The sequence below is a fragment of the Eubalaena glacialis genome, chromosome 2 (genome assembly GCF_028564815.1).
Source record: "Eubalaena glacialis isolate mEubGla1 chromosome 2, mEubGla1.1.hap2.+ XY, whole genome shotgun sequence".
Taxonomy (NCBI): Eukaryota; Metazoa; Chordata; class Mammalia; order Artiodactyla; family Balaenidae; genus Eubalaena; species Eubalaena glacialis.
Genome location: NC_083717.1, coordinates 39,948,590 through 39,967,024, shown reverse-complemented (window position 1 = coordinate 39,967,024; position 18,435 = coordinate 39,948,590). Strand labels below are relative to the sequence as shown.

General features: G+C 46.2%; 1 long non-coding RNA gene and 1 pseudogene across 1 annotated transcript in view; one reads left to right on the top strand and one right to left on the bottom strand.

The window, feature by feature from the left end:
* Positions 1-1,740: 1,740 nt before the first annotated feature.
* LOC133084967 (uncharacterized) overlaps positions 1,741-18,435 on the bottom strand; it is a 43,296-nt gene continuing 26,601 nt past the window's right edge. The window contains exon 3 of the long non-coding RNA XR_009699498.1: positions 1,741-1,805. This is a non-coding gene — a long non-coding RNA (uncharacterized LOC133084967). The remainder of the gene's footprint in view (positions 1,806-18,435) is intronic.
* Positions 7,627-8,290, top strand: LOC133084020 (cytochrome c oxidase subunit 2-like; annotated as a pseudogene).

Below are 18,435 nucleotides of genomic sequence, written 5' to 3'. Positions count from 1 at the left end.
TTTCATTTTCCTGCCTGTCTCCCCAAAGGAGTATGAGCTCCTTGCAATTGGGAACCATATATTTGCCTGACTTCATGTTTTTAAAAAAGATATCCTCAATGCCTGCCACATAATCCTTAAAAGATGTCTGAGAATAAGCCAGTGAATTAGTGAATGAAACAAATAAAGGTGATACTATACTGTTTTACATACTTTGTGTCTTTGAGTAATAAAAATGTGAAGGCAAATCCATTAGCAGTAGGGTGGCAGATTATTTGAAAGGAAAAATCAGTCAAAATAAGTGAAAAAAATAATGAAAGGGGCGCTAGGCAATGAAGAGGTTGGGAGCCTTTGACAGTACACATACACATTTGTTCCCACACAAAAAGCCTAAGAAACCCGAATCCCCCTGGGGAAGCAGAGCCCTGGAGACACAGTCTGTTTCTGAGCCACCAGCTCCTAAGGCAGAATTTCTCAAAGGGAGGCCTGGAGACCACTGTATCAGAATCAATGGGAAACTGATCAAAATGCAGATTCCTAGGTCCTTGCCCCAGACCTGAGGCCTGAGACTAGGACCTGGACTCTACATTCTAAGAAGTTCTTTGAGTCATTCTCAAGCACACGCGAGTTTGAAAACCATTGCCCCAAGGGTTGCTGGGCAAATCCCTTTCTGGCCACCTGCCGCCCAGATCAGAGGATGGGCTCAGAGAGGCTGTCTCATCCCTGTACTCCAGCTGTGAGTGCACATCCCTCACCTGGGACTCATAAACATCGTATTGGAGAGAAGATGTAGTGAGAACTGGGCATAAATTATGTTCCTCTGCCCCTCTTCCCTCCCCCGGCCTTCCCCTAAGGAAGGCCCCGGCCCCAGGGACTGCTCACCGGTATTTCAATAAACTCCAACTGGCCCTTTATCAGATGGTCCAGTCAATTAGAACTTCATCAGGAATCAATTTGTGAGGCCCAGCTGAGATGTAACTATAGATCAGGGCAATGGCAACTGATTATCCCACTAATGGAATATTCCATTGATTAATTGAGTATTTAAATCTTTCAGAGTGTGGCCATGCTTGCTGCCATTGTTGCTGGATGAAAGGGGTACGAGAAGCATCCTGGTCAAAGAAGAAACGGATGGTTCACTCTCCATTTATCAGCTCTCAGCAAAATAACAGGTCTGTCCTGGGTCCTCACAAAACAGGAGCTTCGCAAGGTCTTCAACACAATGCAGGAAACTCCCAGAGCTGATTGGGCCAATCAGAGGAAGATGGGTTTAAATTCTCCTTTTTCCTGCATGGCTGTATACCTAGTGGCTCAAAGAAATATCCATACCAGTGCGTCTCGCACTTCCAAATCACCTGGAGACTTGTTAAAACACAGATCTCTGGGTGCATCCTGGTCTGATTCAGCAGGGCTGGGGTGGAGCCTGAGAATATGCATTTCTAACAGGATCCCCAATGAAGCTGAGACCACACTTTGAGCAGCACTTATCTATAATTTATAAACATATATTTTAACAAGTGGGAGAGAGGGAGACAAACATTATCTAATACCTGTGTGATTTATGCTAGAGTCTGAAATTTTAAAATGCACATTATCGATGCCAGTGCAATATTGACAATAAATGTAAGATAATACATGCTACACCAATGAAAAAGTGGATGGACTTACGTTTTACTGGGACCCTTGATTAAGAGTGAAGGTTTTGTTTGGGGCTCACATCCTGACCCCAGTTCTTCTTAGCTGCATAGCTCTGAATAAGGAACTTCACTTCTCCAGGCCGGGGTCTCCTTGTACTGAGGCTGCCCGTTCCTGCACCACAGATAGGCCTGTGGAAAGAAAGCACATAAAGCACTTAACGTGATGCTTGGCACATAGTAAAAACACAAGAGATGGAAGCTATTATTATTATTACCCTGATAACCAATACCTAAAAAGGTCTCAGAAGTCAGGTTCCCTTTGGGGATAAGAGGGATGTGATTGCTTTTTGCCGAGAAGTAGATGTGTCTGCTTAAGGGGATGGGAAGAGCCAAGGAAGGCCCCTTGCTCCCTGCATCTTCTCTAGTCACTGCATTGGGTCTTTACCACATGACTGTGAAGTTTCTGACACGCAGAACTTCTGGGGACTTTGGGTGGGTAGGTGGGGACCAAATTTCCCCAAGCAGCTGGTAGATTGTGAGGGCAAAGGAAAAAAGAAAAGAAATTGGCCTTTATTGAAGCCCTGCTGTATGCTATGCACTTTTTTTGTTAAGGGATCTCATTTAATCTTGACTGAAACTGGGAAAGGTTGATATAATATCCCCATTTTTCAGATGGAGAAACTGAGACCCAGAGAAGGAAAGAGATTAGCTCTAGACAATCAGCTGGTGGGCTGGAATTGGAGCCAGGTTTGCTTAACTCTAAGGTCCACGCGCTTTTCTCTTCACCACACCACGTCCCAGTTCTGGGAGTCTTTGCAGGTATAGGTGTGAATTTGTGGGTGGTGCTACAGTCATAAGCACGTGACTGTGTGGAGGTGTATCTACATTCCACACAGCAGACGCGAGCCATCGGTATTCAAAGCATACTGGAGTAAGTTATTTCAGTCACTCGGAGTTCAACCTATCCTCCCGAGGACTTCTTAACATCAGGGGCTGCTCTTTCCCTGACAAATATGGATTGCTTCATTGGTCCTTAAATTTTCATTTGAGTGACCTACAAAGCACAAAGAATGACAGCACTTCTTGAATTATTTTTGTATGTAAACCACTTCGACAGGGGAAAAGATCCCATCAGCTACCTATCGCGTGGTTCCTGAAAATGAGAATCATCACCAGAATTAATGGCAAGACCGGCACTTCTTTTGATGGAACACCAATGAGTGGTGTCTGATTTTCAGAAAATACCAGAGGTTAATTATTCATCCATGCCACAGCAAATTGGATCCACTGTCATCTTATAAAAATTAATCCTAAAAGAGATGCCCCCAGCAAAATCTGAGGGCCTCTTATGTGGATATCTGGGAACTTTCAAGCTCTGATATCATCTTTCTCCCAGTGACTTGAGCCCAAGTCTTGGAAGATAATAAAAATCCCAAGGCGGTAAGATACTTAGATAAATGTCTGCCCTCAGTCCCAGCTTTCATGAGCACACTTCCTCATGTCCGTTTTTTCAGCTGTTCTCGGCACCCAAGAAATGGATCCATGTATTATTTAGTGTCATGGAGGTTACACTAAACTTCGAGTCCAGGATGTTGACCCAAGGCAGGTTTTTCCACTAACCAGATGGTAGCCTTAGAAAATCATCTATTCCTATTTGGGCCTCAGCATCCCCAGCTCTAATGCTCTGTGATTCCAAAAGGTGTTCTCCATTTGGCAGATGTAATTTTAAGGGTCCTGGCTTTGCAGGGAGAGCTCCTGCTCTAGGCGTGGATGTTTTCTCAAAGGGTAATTTGAGCTTCAGCCGACAAAGTATAACATAGACAACTTTTTCATGGCCAGCTCGATGGAGGGCAGGGACAGCATGAAAAATTTAAAAAGCAAAGATCAGAATTTAGCCAATGGTCTCAGACCACACCCCAGCTAAGCCTTTTCAGACTTCCTCTATGTCCTGTGTGGGTTCTAAACCCTGCCAACTGCAGGCTCATTCTGGCCAGTCCCTGAGCCAAGAAGAGCCAGCCACATAGCCTATTCAGAGCTCCACTCCACTATAAGAAGGACTTTTAGAGGTGTCTAGAATTTGAATGTCATCTTCTAGGTGGGCATGGGGTCAGAGTAGTTCCCCGAAAGCTTCAAGAGGGTAATGCTGTACCCTCTTTGCTCAGCACACTGGGAATGACCTTGTGCCCTGATGTCTGGTTCTTGAATTCACTCCAGTTCGATCAAAAATAGGGGTCTAGCCTGACCCTCTAAGCTATTTCCTACCAATCCCTGACTTGCCACAAGAAGGTAGTAGAAAATCTGGAACTAATACCTAGATTCCTGACCCAGTACTCCTTTCCCCCCACCACACAGCTCCACACACTCATAGTGATAGATGGGAAGATGAATATATAGCAGTTACGATGCTTTTGGATGCATGTGGCAGAACACTCAACAAAGATTAACCAAGAAAGGCACTTAATTACCTAACCTAACAAATTACAGAAGTATGGAAGTTCAAAGGTCTAACTACTGGTTTAACAATGTCATCAAAGAGCAAGGTTCTTTCTTTCCTTCTACTCTTCCATTATCGTCAATTTTCTTCAGGCTTATCTCCTCATGGTCTCAAGATGACTGCTGTGGTTCCAGGCATCACATCCTTACACAACCATGTTCATAGAAAGAAAAACACACATTTTCTCCTTCTTCTTTTCATCAGGGAGGAAAACATTTCTCAGAAACCTTCTGGCACTTTTCCTCTTAGTTTCCTTTGGCAAAGATTAGATCCCGCTATCGATATTCTTGATGCAAAGGAGCCTGGGAACGTGAGTATGTGACATTAACACTTATAGTAGAAGTCTAGCTCTACCGACAAAGAAGGATTTGGGATGCAGAGAGTTCTGATAGTTAGGCAACCAACAGTGTCTACCCCAACCAGTCTTTATCTGGGTAAAGTTGAGCATGAATGTCTTTTAGGTATGTGAAATTGCTTCTTGAATGAATTTGGGGTCCAGAATGGTATAAATATTAGGTAGCAAGTGTTGATATGAGTTTTGAAAGGCCATTCCTGGCATAAAGCTTAACCATACAGCAGGCAGAAATGGCAGACTTACAGAGTGATGCCTACTGCAGCTGGAGTTTGAGGAACGATGAGCATCAGGGCTTCCGTGCTGCACAACTCCAGGGGGTGTCATCCTCACAGGGTGCAATGACAGAGCACTGAGAAGTTGTCCATGTTACTGAAGAGAGCCTCAGAAGAAGGCCTTGGTCCCCAGAACAATTAGAACCTTCGACACTGCCTCTGGTCTGAGGTCTCCCTGCCAGAGTCTCATCCTCCAAGCATCTGCTCCCCATCCCAACTCCGCCCTCACTCGCACCCCTCTTACCAGGCAGGGGATGAAAATGACCCCTAAGCCCAATGGATCAAACCTCATGAATAATCTCTGATGAGCAAGAAAAAACAGTTATCCTTCTTGCATCCTTCTCCCTCGCTCCCCCCTTCTGCCTTTGGTCCCAATAGGACTTAGGTTACAATGAGAGCCCTAGAAAAGAGCAGAACAGATAAATGCAGATCATTGGGACAAAACTGAGGATGTGGGCTCTCTAGTAAGAGCTCTTTGCCATCATTGAGGCCTAGGTTGGCAAATGACCAGCCCTACTCATATCAAGATCTGTAGGGGCCAAAAAAAAAAAAAAGAAGGAAAAGCTAGCTGGCCTCTTGGAGAGCCTGCTCTGTGCCATGCATTAGAAGGGTGTTATCTTATGTATAGTGATGTAACTAGTAAAAATGAACAAGCCCCAGTACAGAGTCTAATACCAACCACCCTCTTCATGGTTTCCCCCTGCAAAAGTGATAGAAAGAGTTCCCTTCCTTTCTCCTTTAAGATGTGGAAGTGGGTTTGGAAAAGCAGTAGGAGGTCCTGAGTGGTGAGACGGGGACGTGGGCAGATGGTGTGGCGTGTGTGTGTGTGTTGTGGCTCTACAGAGAACCGAGCACAGATACCTCGGAGCCAGGCATGGTGGCATTTCCACTATGCCAAGTGCTGTCACTGGAATGCCATAGTTGCCCAAGGCAGCTGCAGAACTGATTAGGGTCTGAGCTAAAATTACAGCCCCTCTTGTACCCACAGATCTTGCCTTGGTTCTCTCAGGTTACCAGCCCCAGCAATCCACATGTTACCCTGGGAATGAGCCTATGTGGGGTTTTCACAGCCACGGGCCCCTACAAGCCATTGGCTCAGTGTTTCCGAGTTTCCCATGATCTTCTGAACTCCACGCACTGGGTGTCGCTCCCTCCATTGTACAGAAGAGACGTCAAGTGGCCCCCTCAAGGCCACAGAGCTAGTAAATGGCTGAACTTGGATTGGATATCTGATCTTTGTGACTTAAAAGTCCTTGCGTGAGACGAAGGCCCCATTCTCCCTAGGATAGGGATGGAGGCTCTCAGGGCGCCTGAGGCTAATAGAAGACAGCTGCTTTGCCCACATATGTCTGGTACATTTTTGTGGCGTGAGAAGCTCTCTTCTCCCATAGCAACCACTTGGGGTTTTCAGCTGTGAACCCTGTCCTCCAGGACAATAGCAGTCTGGGCTAGGCAGGCCCATGTAACCACACTCCACTCCAACCTCTTTGTGTTAATAAGCCCTGGATCCCACTTCTTTCTTCCCAGCGTCTCATTTATTTTTCCAAAGAGCACAATAAGCACAATTGATTTTAAATAAAAACCTCTGGCTTATGCACAGAGGCATTCTTCAGAAAGGTTAAAAACGATGAGGAGGCATTATTTGCCATTATCCATACTTTGTAACCTTGCAACTGAAGCACCACAAGACCACGGTGGCCTCCCTTGATGGTATCCCGTGTAGGCGGCTTTTGCAGGTGGACGATGACAATGGCAGTGCCTGGGTGTCCTTGGCTCAGGGTGGATGCAAACCACAAAGGACAAAGTCTCTGTAAGTCAGAGCCGGAGGAGGCCTTCTGTACTATCTGGTACAGCTCCTTCCTTTGCTTGATGGGGAAAGCGAGCAGAGAGGGAAGGAAACCTTGGGAATTTGTAAGTCAGTGTGAGCAAAGAGCTACATGGAAGTCGACAGAAAATTCATTCAAAAAAGGGAACTTGGCCTTCCCCTTGGGATGAAGCAAATATTTTCTGTAAAAAGAGGCTCCACTGAGAATTAAGCTTGCATTTTCCTCTCTTTCTAGTGAAAGAGGTGGCGGAAAAACTTCCTGGGAGGATTTGGCAAGTCAACCCTGGAAGAGTTACTAACCGTCAGTTATTGAAGTGGGGGCAGTACTTCATAAGGCGGAGAGAAATCACTTGTGAGGGGTGGGCAAAGGTGGACTGCCGTGTTTGGAGGGTCTGAAGAGAGTCTGAAGGAAGGGATGTGAGATACCTAGGTTAGCTAGGTATTGTCCTAGCTAACTCATCATTAGACATCATTCTTCATGATACCTACTACATAGTTGCACATTTTCACTATGTACTCTCAATAGGGGCTGTTTTCGCTATAATAGGAGGGTTTGTGCGCTGATTCCCACTATTCTCAGGGTATACACTCAACTCAACATGAGCAAAAATCCACTTCGTAATCATATTTGTAGGCATCAACATGACCTTCTTCCCAGAACATTTCTTAGGTCTATCTGGTATACCTCGACGATACTCTGACTACCCAGATGCCTATACGACATGAAATACTATTGCATCAATAGGCTCATTCATTTCACTAACAGCAGTCATGTTAATAATTTTCATTATCTGAGAGGCATTCGCATCCAAACGAGAAGTCCTAACAGTAGAATTAACTACCACAAATTTAGAGTGATTAAATGGATGTCCTCCACCATATCACATTTGAAGAACCTCCTTACGTTAACCTAAAATGACTAAGAAAGGAAGGAATCGAACCCTCTTCTACTGGTTTCAGGCCAACACCATAACCATTATGTCTTTCTCTATAAATGAGATATTAGTAAAAAATTATATAACTTTGTCAAAGTTAAGTCACAGGGGAAAATCTTGTATACCTCTATGGTACATCCTTTCCAACTAGGATTTCAAGACACAACATCGCCCATCATGGAAGAATTACTACACTTTCATGATCACACACTAATAATTGTCTTTTTAATTAGTTCCCTGGTCCTTATATTATCTCACTAATGTTAACAACTAAGCTAACACATGCCAGCACAACAGATGAACATGAAGTAGAGACCATTTGGATGGTTTTACCAGCTATTATTTTGATTTTAATTGCCCTGCCATAACTATGAATCCTCTATGTGATGGATGAGATTAATAACCCATCTCTTACTGTAAAAACTGTAGGTCACCAGTGGTATTGAAGCTATGAGTACACTGACTACGAAGATTTAAGTTTCGACTCCTATATAATCCCAACATCAGACTTAAAACCAGGGGAATTACGACTACTAGAAGTAGACAACCGAGTAGTATTACACATAGAGATAACAATCCAAATACTAAGCTCCTCTGAAGATGTATTACACTCACGAGCCGTACCTTCCTTAGACCTAAAAGCAGACGCAATCCCAGGACGCCTAAATCAAACAACCCTAATATCAACACAACCAGGTTTGTATTATGGACAGTGTTCAGAGATTGTGGGTCAAATCATAGCTTCATGCCTATTGTCCTTGAACTAGTACCCCTAAAATACTTTGAAAAATGATCCGCATCAATGCTGTAAGTTCATTAAGAAGCTAGGTAGCGTTAAAGACTTTTAAGACTGAGGGCTAAGACTCTCCTTAATGGTATGCCGCAATTAGACACATCAACTTGATTCATTACCATTTTATCTATATTTCTAGCACTGTTTACTATATTTCAACTAAAAATCTCAAAGTACACTTACTACTCAAACCCAGAATCAATACATACCGAAGTACAAAAATAGTCTACCCCTTGAGAAACAAAATGAACGAAAATCTATTTGCCACTTTCATTGCCCCTACAATAATAGGTAAGGATGTGAGGTCCTAAGTCCCGGAAGTAGCACATGGCTGTCTGACCCAATCCTGACCCAGTGCAGCTGGGCAGATGGAAGGACAAGGTCGGGGATGCCACCCCAGATACAACTTTCTTGGGTCTGAAACATGAATAATGGTGCATGGAGTCTCAGGGGGATGAGACGCGGGGTTGGGGAGAAGGACACCCAATTACATTGCAGACAGGAATCATCTTCCCTAGCAGAGCCCTGCTCTGGGCTCCCAGAGTTCTAGCAGAGTCCTAGAGATTCTAGCAGAATCCTAGAGATCCCCTGCTGGCTGGGAGGTTGACTTTGCTACTGGATCATGGGGAGGTCCAAGGGTGAGCCAGGGAAACAGCCAGTGGGCTGGGGTGGTAGCCATTCACCAATCAATACTTAATCATTCCAATATTAAGTGTCATGGCTGTGTCATTAGGTGTGGTGTGAATACCGGCCTTGCTCTGTGACTCCACATAAATAGCTTTGCTAAGGTCATTAGTGACCACCATGTTCTAAATCTGTTAAGGCTAATTTTCAGGCCTCATCTTATTTGATCTTTCAACTGCGTCCAGCACTCTTGAACATTCCTTTCTTCTTGAAACACTCCTTCCTCTTCTTCTGTGGCTTCATTCTTTCCTGGGTTTCTCCTACAGTTGTGACACCTCTCTTTCAATCTCCTGTTCTAGCTCATCCCATTCCATTGGCTGTTTAATTTTGTTATTCCTAAACACTCAGTCTTAAGCTATCTCTTCTTTCCGTTCTCTGCTTTCTTCCTTGGCAATCAGACCCAGGCCCATGTCTTCAATTTCAATTTACACACCAGTTAAGTCACATTTTCATATCACCAGCCCAGAACCTTCCTCTGTTCATTAGCTCTAACCACTTGAGTGTCTCAAAAGTGCATCAGGACAAAGTATATTTGTTACACATATCTGATAAAGGACATGTATCCAGCATATACATTCAGAAACTCTGAAAGGTTAATAATAAAAAAACAAACCCAATTTTTATCTTGTTTGTTTGTTTATTTTTGGCTGCATTGGATCTTCATTGCTGCGCGCAGGCTTTCTCTATTTGCGGCGAGCGGGGGCTACTCTTTGTTGGGGTGGGCGGGCTTCTCATTGCAGTGGCTTTTCTTGTTGTGGAGCACGGGCTCTAGGCACGCAGGCTTTGGTAGTTGTGGCACGTGGGCTTGGTAGTTATGGCACACAGGCTTAGTTGCTCTGCGGCATGTGGGATCTTCCCGGACCAGGGCTCGAACCCGTGTCCCCTGCATTGGCAGGCAGGTTCTTAACCACTGCACCACCAGGGAAGTCCCCAAACCCAATTTTTTTTCCTTTAAATTTATTTATTTATTTTTGGCTGCACTGGGTCTTCATAGCTGCGCGGGCTTTCTCTAGTTGCAGCGAGCGGGGGCTACTCTTCATTGCGGTGCGTGGGCTTCTCGTTGCATTGGCTTCTCTTGTTGCAGAGCATGTGCTCTAGGCACGCGGGCTTCAGTAGTTGTGGCACACGGGCTCAGTAGTTGTGGCTCACGGGCTTAGTTGATCCACGGCGTGTGGAATCTTCCCGGACCAGGGCTCGAACCCATGTCCCCTGCATTGGTAGGCGGATTCTTAACCACTGCACCACCAGGGAAGCCCCCCAAACCCAATTTTTAAATGGACAAAAGATTTGAACAAACACTTTAAGAAGATATACAGATGGCAAACAAGCACATGAAAAGATGTCCAACAACGTTAGTCATGAGGGAAATGCAAAATAAAATCACTATACAGCTACTGAAATGGCTAAAATAAAAATGTGGCTAATACCCGGTGCTGGTGAGAATGAGGAGCAGCTGGGCCTCTCATCCATTGCTGGTGGGAATGCAAAAGGGTGCAGCCCCTTGGGAAAACAGCTTGGCAGTTTCTCATAAAGTTAAACATACACTCACCATTCAACCCACAATCTCACTCTATTGATTATCATTATTTACTCAAGAAAAATGTACACGTATGCTTACACAAAAACCTGTATGTGAACACTTATTGTGGCTTTAATCATAATTACTAAATGTTGGAAGCAAATCAAGCGTCCTTCAACTGGTGAATGAATAAATAAACTACAATATAGCCATATCACAGAATAGTACTTAGGAATAAAAAGGAACCAACCACGGATCCATGAAACAACAGATCTGAATTTCAGATGCATTGTGCTAAGTGAAAAAAGCCAGACTCAAAAGGCAACAACACACTGCATGATCCTGTTTAAATGACACCTGGAAAAGACAAAACTCTAGGAACAGAACACAGATCAATTGTTGCCAAAGATCTTGGAAAGGGGCAGGAGGAAACTTTTGGGGGTGATGGGAGACAGGACCAGCTACATAATTGGAAAGGCCCAGTGCAAAATGAAAATGCAGGGCCCCTTGTTAAAAAATTATTAAGTATTTCAAGATGGTGACAGGACAGCATTAAGCCAAGCACAGGCCCTTCAAAGCACAGAGCCTTATGTAACTACACAGGTCATGTGCCCATGAAGCAGCCGTGGATGGAAATATTCTATTTATTTATTGTGGTGGTGGTTACAGAGGGTTACGTGTTTGTCAAAACCCATGGAATCATGCACTAAAAAGGATGAATGTTACTATATGTAAATTAAACCTCAATAAACCTGACACAAAAAACTGAGTCTTGTCACGAGGAAGCCTCGCTAAGGCAGGTTGAGGTTCATCCTACAGAAGGAAAGGCCTGTACGCTTCCAACTGCCCATGAAAGTCAGGGAAGCACTGAGAGAATGCTCCAGACTGAAGGGGACAGAAACGACATGGCAGCCAAGTGCTACATGTATCCCTGGATGGGATCTTGGGCCAGAAAGGAAAAGACCTGGTTGAGAGGGTTGGTGACATTTGAATGCAGGTTGTGGTTTATTTCCTGACCAGGGAGCTTGTATGATGGGAATGAAGAGTGTCTTTGTTGAGGGAGTAAAGGTGATGGAACAGATGCAATTAAATGCTAACTACATTTAGGAGAGTCTGGGCGGAGGGGAGACAGGAGTTCCTTGTGTTCTTGCAGCTCTTCTTTAAGTTTGAAATTATTTCAAAATAATTTTTTTTTAGTAGTTCAGAATCAACAGGTCCAAAACCAAACTCACAATCTCTCCCAAACCCCCAGCCCTGAACTTCGCAGCTTCCAGTGTCCTTCTGTCTCAGGAAATGGCCTCACCTGCAATCGGTTAAGTGAACTAGAATCTGGAAGGCTCTCCTGATGCTGCCTCTTCCCCTGTGACCCCTGCCTACCTTCCAGGTACTTCTCTCCCCCTTCATAGCTTGCCTTTAGCCAGACCGGCCGCTGCCCACCCCAGAGGCTGCACACATACTGTCCCACCTCCAAACGCCACTTCCTTGGGAAAGCCCCGATTTCCAGGCTGGGTCAGGGCCTGTGCTGTGCTGCCTTGGGGCACCCTGGCCCTTTCCCTCCCTGGGTGTCTCACAAGCACAGTTCTACATCATCTGCATGATTCTTCTACCAGCACCTGCATCCACCATGAGGCTGTACTTCCACTCTGGGAGGGACTGGGTCTGGCACTGTGCTTCACACCTGGGGCGGGCTCCATAAATATTTGCTGATGACCATATGGAGATGTGAATGCACCCTGGCACGTCTCTTTGGAGGGCCAGATTCTCATCAGAGAACTGCTCTGGTCAGCTTCAAGTCAGGGCCCAGAGGCATGAGCTGGTTTTGAGATCAGAAAGCTAAGACAGAGTTCTGTTGTTTTGGTTTCCCTACGTTTGTTTCCTGAGCTCCGGTATCCCGTCTTGTAGGCAGTCTGTCTCCCTTCTGAGGGATTCTCTTTTTGTAAGAGTGTTAACTTACCTGGCCCCCTAATCGTCAAGTTGACTTGACTCAACTCAATGTGACCTGTCATTTTGCCTACAATTCACACCTATATATGTCTTTTGTGGGGCCTTAACGCTTACCACGCAACTAAATTTTCCTCTATTAACAAAATCTGGGGCACCATACGTCAGGATAAGACTTCACATGGAGGTCCCCTGCCCTGGCTCCCCTTTTCTTTCCACTCCTATTCATTCTCACACCACAAGGGGCCTGGTCCCCTCCTGCCTGTGGAGTCTAAGACCAGTGAAGCCAGGCTCTGTTCACAGCCCCGTGTGCCCCTGGACACCCCCTGGAATGGGGGGTGCACATACCAGTAGGTTCATTCTGGGGAAGCAGCCCAGGGCCAGAGGCCTACACAGTCCCTGGAAGTGGGCTCCGGGCATCCAGGTAGCGAGGTGAAGAAGAGAGTATGGGTTCTGGTAGGTGTGTCCCTCTTGGCCCTTGGGGAAGGGTGCAGCCAGAGGAGGGCCAGAGTGGGTTGGGGGTTGGGACAGGAGCCCGGGCTGCCAGTTCTACGGGCAGTACTGACATATGCCACCCCTGGCACTACCTACTGTGGCAGTTTTTGTCCTGGTCTGTTTATTCAGAGGGCAGCCAGGGTGTCCCTGATGGAAGGTGAGTAAGATGCATAGTTCTGGAACATTCATACCTTCCTACTGACACTGAATGCCGAGGCTTGTCTGAATGAGTGACGAGGTCTGAATATGAAGCATTTTTAAAGACATAAAATAACTTCTAAGTCATAGGGGCCCAGTCCAACTCCCTTAAAGAAAAGTAAACTGAGCTCCCGAAAGTCTGAATAACTCCCCAAAGTTGAGCATCTAAGTGACAAAACCATGACTGGAACCCAGGGCCCAGAGCATCTCCGTCTGGGCACCCAGATACTGCTCCTACGCCCTTAATAGCTCCAAACGTGCCCACCCAGGGGCGGTGTCGTGCACGGGAGAGGTGTGAGTTAAACAGGGTCAGGGCACCAGCCCAAGAGTCAGGCCGCCCGAAACTGACTGCCTCCACCTCTCAAGAGATGTAGGAGCTTGGGGTAAATTATTCTGTCATGTTAAATCTGATTTTCTCATCCGTAAAATGGGTGTCAAACGAGGCACAGATTCACCTGGTTCAGCTATTGGAAGGATTAAAATAAAATCCATACAAAGTAGTTAACGTAGTGTCTGGCATAAAGGAAGAAAAAAAAGCTCAATAAACGTGAGTCACTATTATTTTATATGATGGTAAGGAGAATCACATTAATAAAATATCGCTGGTCTCCTCGGGCTTCTGGGAAGGGAGGGTTAAGTGTGGATTGGGGCTGCCGTATCCATTACTGGTGCAGGAACAGTGCGGGAGGCTCTTGGATCTCAGTTTCTGTATTTCTAATTTCCTCTCCACATTCTTGCTGAGGCAATTAAATTCATATCATCTCTGTTTTCTCTCAATATCTCTCCCTTCCCTTAAACAGGCTCTTAAAACAGATTCATCTATTTTGCTAGACTTTTCAAGGAACAAACTTTTGGTTTTATTTATCCTTTCTAATATACTTTCATTTTTATTTCATTAATCTTTGCTTTTATCTTTATTCTCATTTTCTTTGGGTTTATTCAGTTGTTCCTTTTCTAATTTCTTGAGATGATTACCTAATGCCACCCCTTTTGGGGGGAAGGGGGCTTTCTTCATTAGTAATGAAGGCATTTAAGGCTATAAGTTTTCCTCTGCAAGCAGCTTTCACCGTGTTTGATAGATATGGGGACCTAGGCCCTCTCCGCAGAAAGATTTCTGAACACAAGTAAAGTTCAGCTCAGGCCTTTAAAAAAATGATCTCAAGTTTGAAATTAATGAGACCCATCACTGGCGGGGTAACGCTTGACTGTTGTTATCCTCAAAGCTCTTCTTCCTCTCCCCCCCACCAGGCCGCCAGGGTCCAGGCCTGCACCCTCTCTCCTTGAGCTTGTGCACTCACCACTAATGACCTCCCTACCTTCCAGGTCTTTCTGTACCACAGGGTTTCCGTGATCTTTCTAATCCACAAATGCCGTCTCATTGTCCCTCTGCCTCAAACCACTCAGGAGCTTTCTCACTGCAGCCTAGTTTTCAGCACGGCAGACACGACCCCACGTCTGGACCCCTGCCCCTCTCCAGCCTCGACCACCCTCCCTCCTCCACTCCAGCCACCCTAATCCTTCATCCTCCAGCAGAACCGCACCACGTGTGCTTCCCAGTGTTCCCGGCTTGCTTTAGAACATCACCCCTTTGCTCTGAAGGGCACATCCCTGCACCCGCTGTGCCCACCACACCTCCCCTGCCAACCGCTGCTGTGCAACCATTTCATCTGGACTTCAGAGCCACTGGCTTCAGGAAGCTTCCCTGGCAAAGAGCCTCTCGGCCCCCACAGCCACCCAGACGTTGCTCCTCCCTTTCTCTTACCACATTGCATTCAAATCGCCTGTTTGCTTGCTTCTCCATCAATTTCCTGTGGGCCAAAGACAACATTTTCTTTAACCTGGGTCCCCAGCCCCTCACTTAATGATTGCATTAAGGAATGTCTAGGAACTCCAGTATCCCAAAGTGGACCCTTCATCAGGGTTCCCAGGGCTCTCATACCGTACGTTCCAGTGAGACAGCAGGTCCTGGTGGAGACTGGTCATCAGGACTGAGGCCATTATCACCATCATCAGGGCAGGACCCCAAGAACCCAAGCCAGGGGAGCCTGGGCAAGCCCTCTTCTCCTCCTCCTCCGCCTTGGCCCCAGCGCTTGCACTCTCAGAGCACTGCAGCCTCACCTGACTATCTCCAGGTTGCAAAGAGGGCCCCAGAGGAGAAGGGCAGAGGGCTAGGTAAGGTGGTATCCATGGGGCAGAAGATTCCATTTCACACCAACTGGGCACCACAGGACACAGGTCAGGGAGACGCTCCCTCTCTGGCCTGTCTGGGAATCCACCTCAAGGGTACTTAGGTAGCTGCTGGCCCTTTAAACGGAGCCAGCTCCCACTGGGCACTCTTAAAGCTCACTTCATTCGTGAATTAAGTCCCTGACATCCCATATCTGTATGATCAATATGTTTGTTTATTAGCAGCAGCTGCTGTGTTTTAGCGAAGGCGGTGGGCCCCAGTGAGAGGGCCGCTCGGTAACCACACAGCAGGGCCTGGGACAGGGAGAAGAAAGGCCTCCCGCTGGCCGATGGGATCTGGGGCTGGATAGGATTTCATGGTAATGGTCCTTTAATTGAAATCACTGCTTCAGTAGACTGTTGGGTAGGGAGCTGTGCTGATGGCTCCTGGCTCGGCCCCCCTTCAAGAGGTCCATTAACTGGTGGATGTGCTCCCAGCGCTGGGCTAGGGGAGCAGCGGTGGCAATGGGGGAGCCGAGGCTGCAGTGGTCAGCACAGCTGCTGTGGACCGCGCGGAGGGGAGTGGGACTTGGGGCTTGGTTGCTCTCAGGGTGTCAGACCTGCCGACTTGACCTCCCTGGCCTGTTCCCAAACCCGAGCTAGGCCGCTTGTCCCCACCCTGGGTTCATTTCCCCTCAGTGACTCAGGAACCTCATTCTTAGGCTGACTTATGTTTTTCCAGAAGAAGGGAAAGACTCATCATTTTCCAGTTCTGATATCTGCTCTGTGTCGGTAATTCAGGATCTGCATCTCTTGTCCATGTGTGGTGCTGGAGGGCCAGGGAGCAATCCCTGAATCACTAATTCATTCATTCATTCATGCATTTGGAAAACATGTAATAAGCAACTTCTATATGCCAGGAACCATGCTAGGTTCTGGGAACACAAAGATAAAAGAGTGTAATCTTGTCCTAGAGGGACTTAAAGTCTTATGGGGGTAAAAGCACACAAACATTGACAATACAAGAAATTAGGAGCTTTATTGGGAATATGTGTGATGTACAGTGGGAGCATAGGAGACGAAGACAAAACCTCTAAGTCAGGAAGATGGAACCCAATTTGATCTAAGGGAACCTGTCCTAAGCTTTTAAATTAGTAAATTTCCAGGCCCAAAAGCCTCTTGCATTTCTTCCAGATCCCCCATCCCAGTATGGACTGGCAGGTCTCCTCTACACCCTAGAATATGCACTGTGTACCATAGCTTGGCAGGCTATGCAGTGGTTCTCATCTGGGGGCAATTTGCCCCCCAAGGACATTTGGCAGTGTCTGGAGCATTTGTGGTTGTCACAATGTGGGAGGTGGGTAATGGGGAGAGGACCACAGGCATCTAGTGGATAGAAGCCAGGGATGCTGCTAAACATCCTATAATGCACAGGACAGCGCCCACAACAAAAAAATTATCTGGTCAAAAATGTCAACAATGTCGGGCTTCCCTGGTGGCGCAGTGGTTGAGAATCTGCCTGCCAATGCAGGGGACACGGGTCCGAGCCCTGGTCTGGGAAGATCCCCCATGCCGCGGAGCAACTAGGCCCGTGAGCCACAACTACTGAGCCTGCGCGTCTGGAGCCTTTGCCCCGCAACAAGAGAGGCCACAACAGTGAAAGGCCCGCACACCACGATGAAGAGTGGTCCCCACTTGCCGCAACTAGAGAAAGCCCTCGCACAGAAACGAAGACCCAACACAGCCAATAAATAAATAAATAAATAAATAAATAAATAAATTTATTTAAAAAAAAAAATGTCAACAATGTCAAGGTTAAGGAACCCCAGACAATGGTGATGTCTTCATATTTTATTCTGAGTGAGATGCAAACACAAGCACCTTCGCCATTTCTGCCTTAATTCAGAACCACCTTCTTTCATCCATCCATCATATCTAATTCCAACGTGCGACCAACCCTTCCAAAGGATAATCTTGCTGCCTATTCTACCATTTACTTTGTCACCTTGGCCTTTGGGGCTTGATGTTGGGTACCATTTTCTATGACAGGACCCTGGCTATTTCCAGTTCAACCCCTAAATCCTCTAAACTTGGGGCTGCCCTCCTGAAACATGTTCCCACTGGGCTCATCCCATTTCCACAAATATGCATCCCGACTACCTCTGCTCCCACCCTTGGTCTCCTGCCTCCACCCTATATTCAGCTAGAAGTGTGGACACATCATTAAGACCACCACTCTCCAAGTCTCTCACCAGAATCCTGCCCTCCCAAAGGTCTCATCCTTCAGCCCTACATCTCACTTGGGCACAAACACAGGTGGTCCTAGCACACTGAAAAAGGTTGGGTGAATGGGTGTCACCCCACATTTGCCAGCACCTGGCTCAGGGTATTGACCCAAGGATATGCCTGCACCCAAAAGTTTGGAGTCATTTCCAGTATCTTATTAAGGTGTCATTATGTCAAAGATGCTGAGAGATCCCATCCTCCTGATTCCTTCTGTACAGGGTGCTCAGTAGAGAAACTTAAGTTATCAACTTATGTCCACTACCCAACTTCTAGGAAGTTATAGAAAATGTCAATTGTTGCACTTGAACTTTCTAAGCCAGAGATGACAAACAGCTGCCTCCAATAAATTGATGCTAGCTGCCTGGAGCAATGTGTTGTGAAGAATTCTGGGGAAGTGGGGCAGGGCAGACCAAGAAGGGTCTTTGGGTAGGGGGTATTTGGGGTTTTCAATCATTTCTGCCTCCATTCCTTTACATAATTCAGCTTTGATTCTACAGCCTAACCCTTATTCCAAGTAGGCAGCTGGCCCTAAATCTCTCTTATTACAAAAATTCTGGAACCTTAATTCTTTGAGGCCAAGGTTCAGGAAGAAAGAGAGTCAAGATCAATGAACAATATTTTCAAATACATATAGTTGAGGGGAGTAGAGGCCCCTGTGCCAGATGTTTTCTATTCTTGCATCTAAAAAGGAAATGAATTCTCATACATTCCTCATGCTATTTTATCAGTAGGACAGTGACTAGAGTTTATGATTAGTGCCTGGGCCTTCATGAGAGACCCAAATGAGTACTGAGATGGATTAGATCCTAAATGAAATTGACAGTGCATTCTTGTGGTTTTTCACCCATGGATCCGT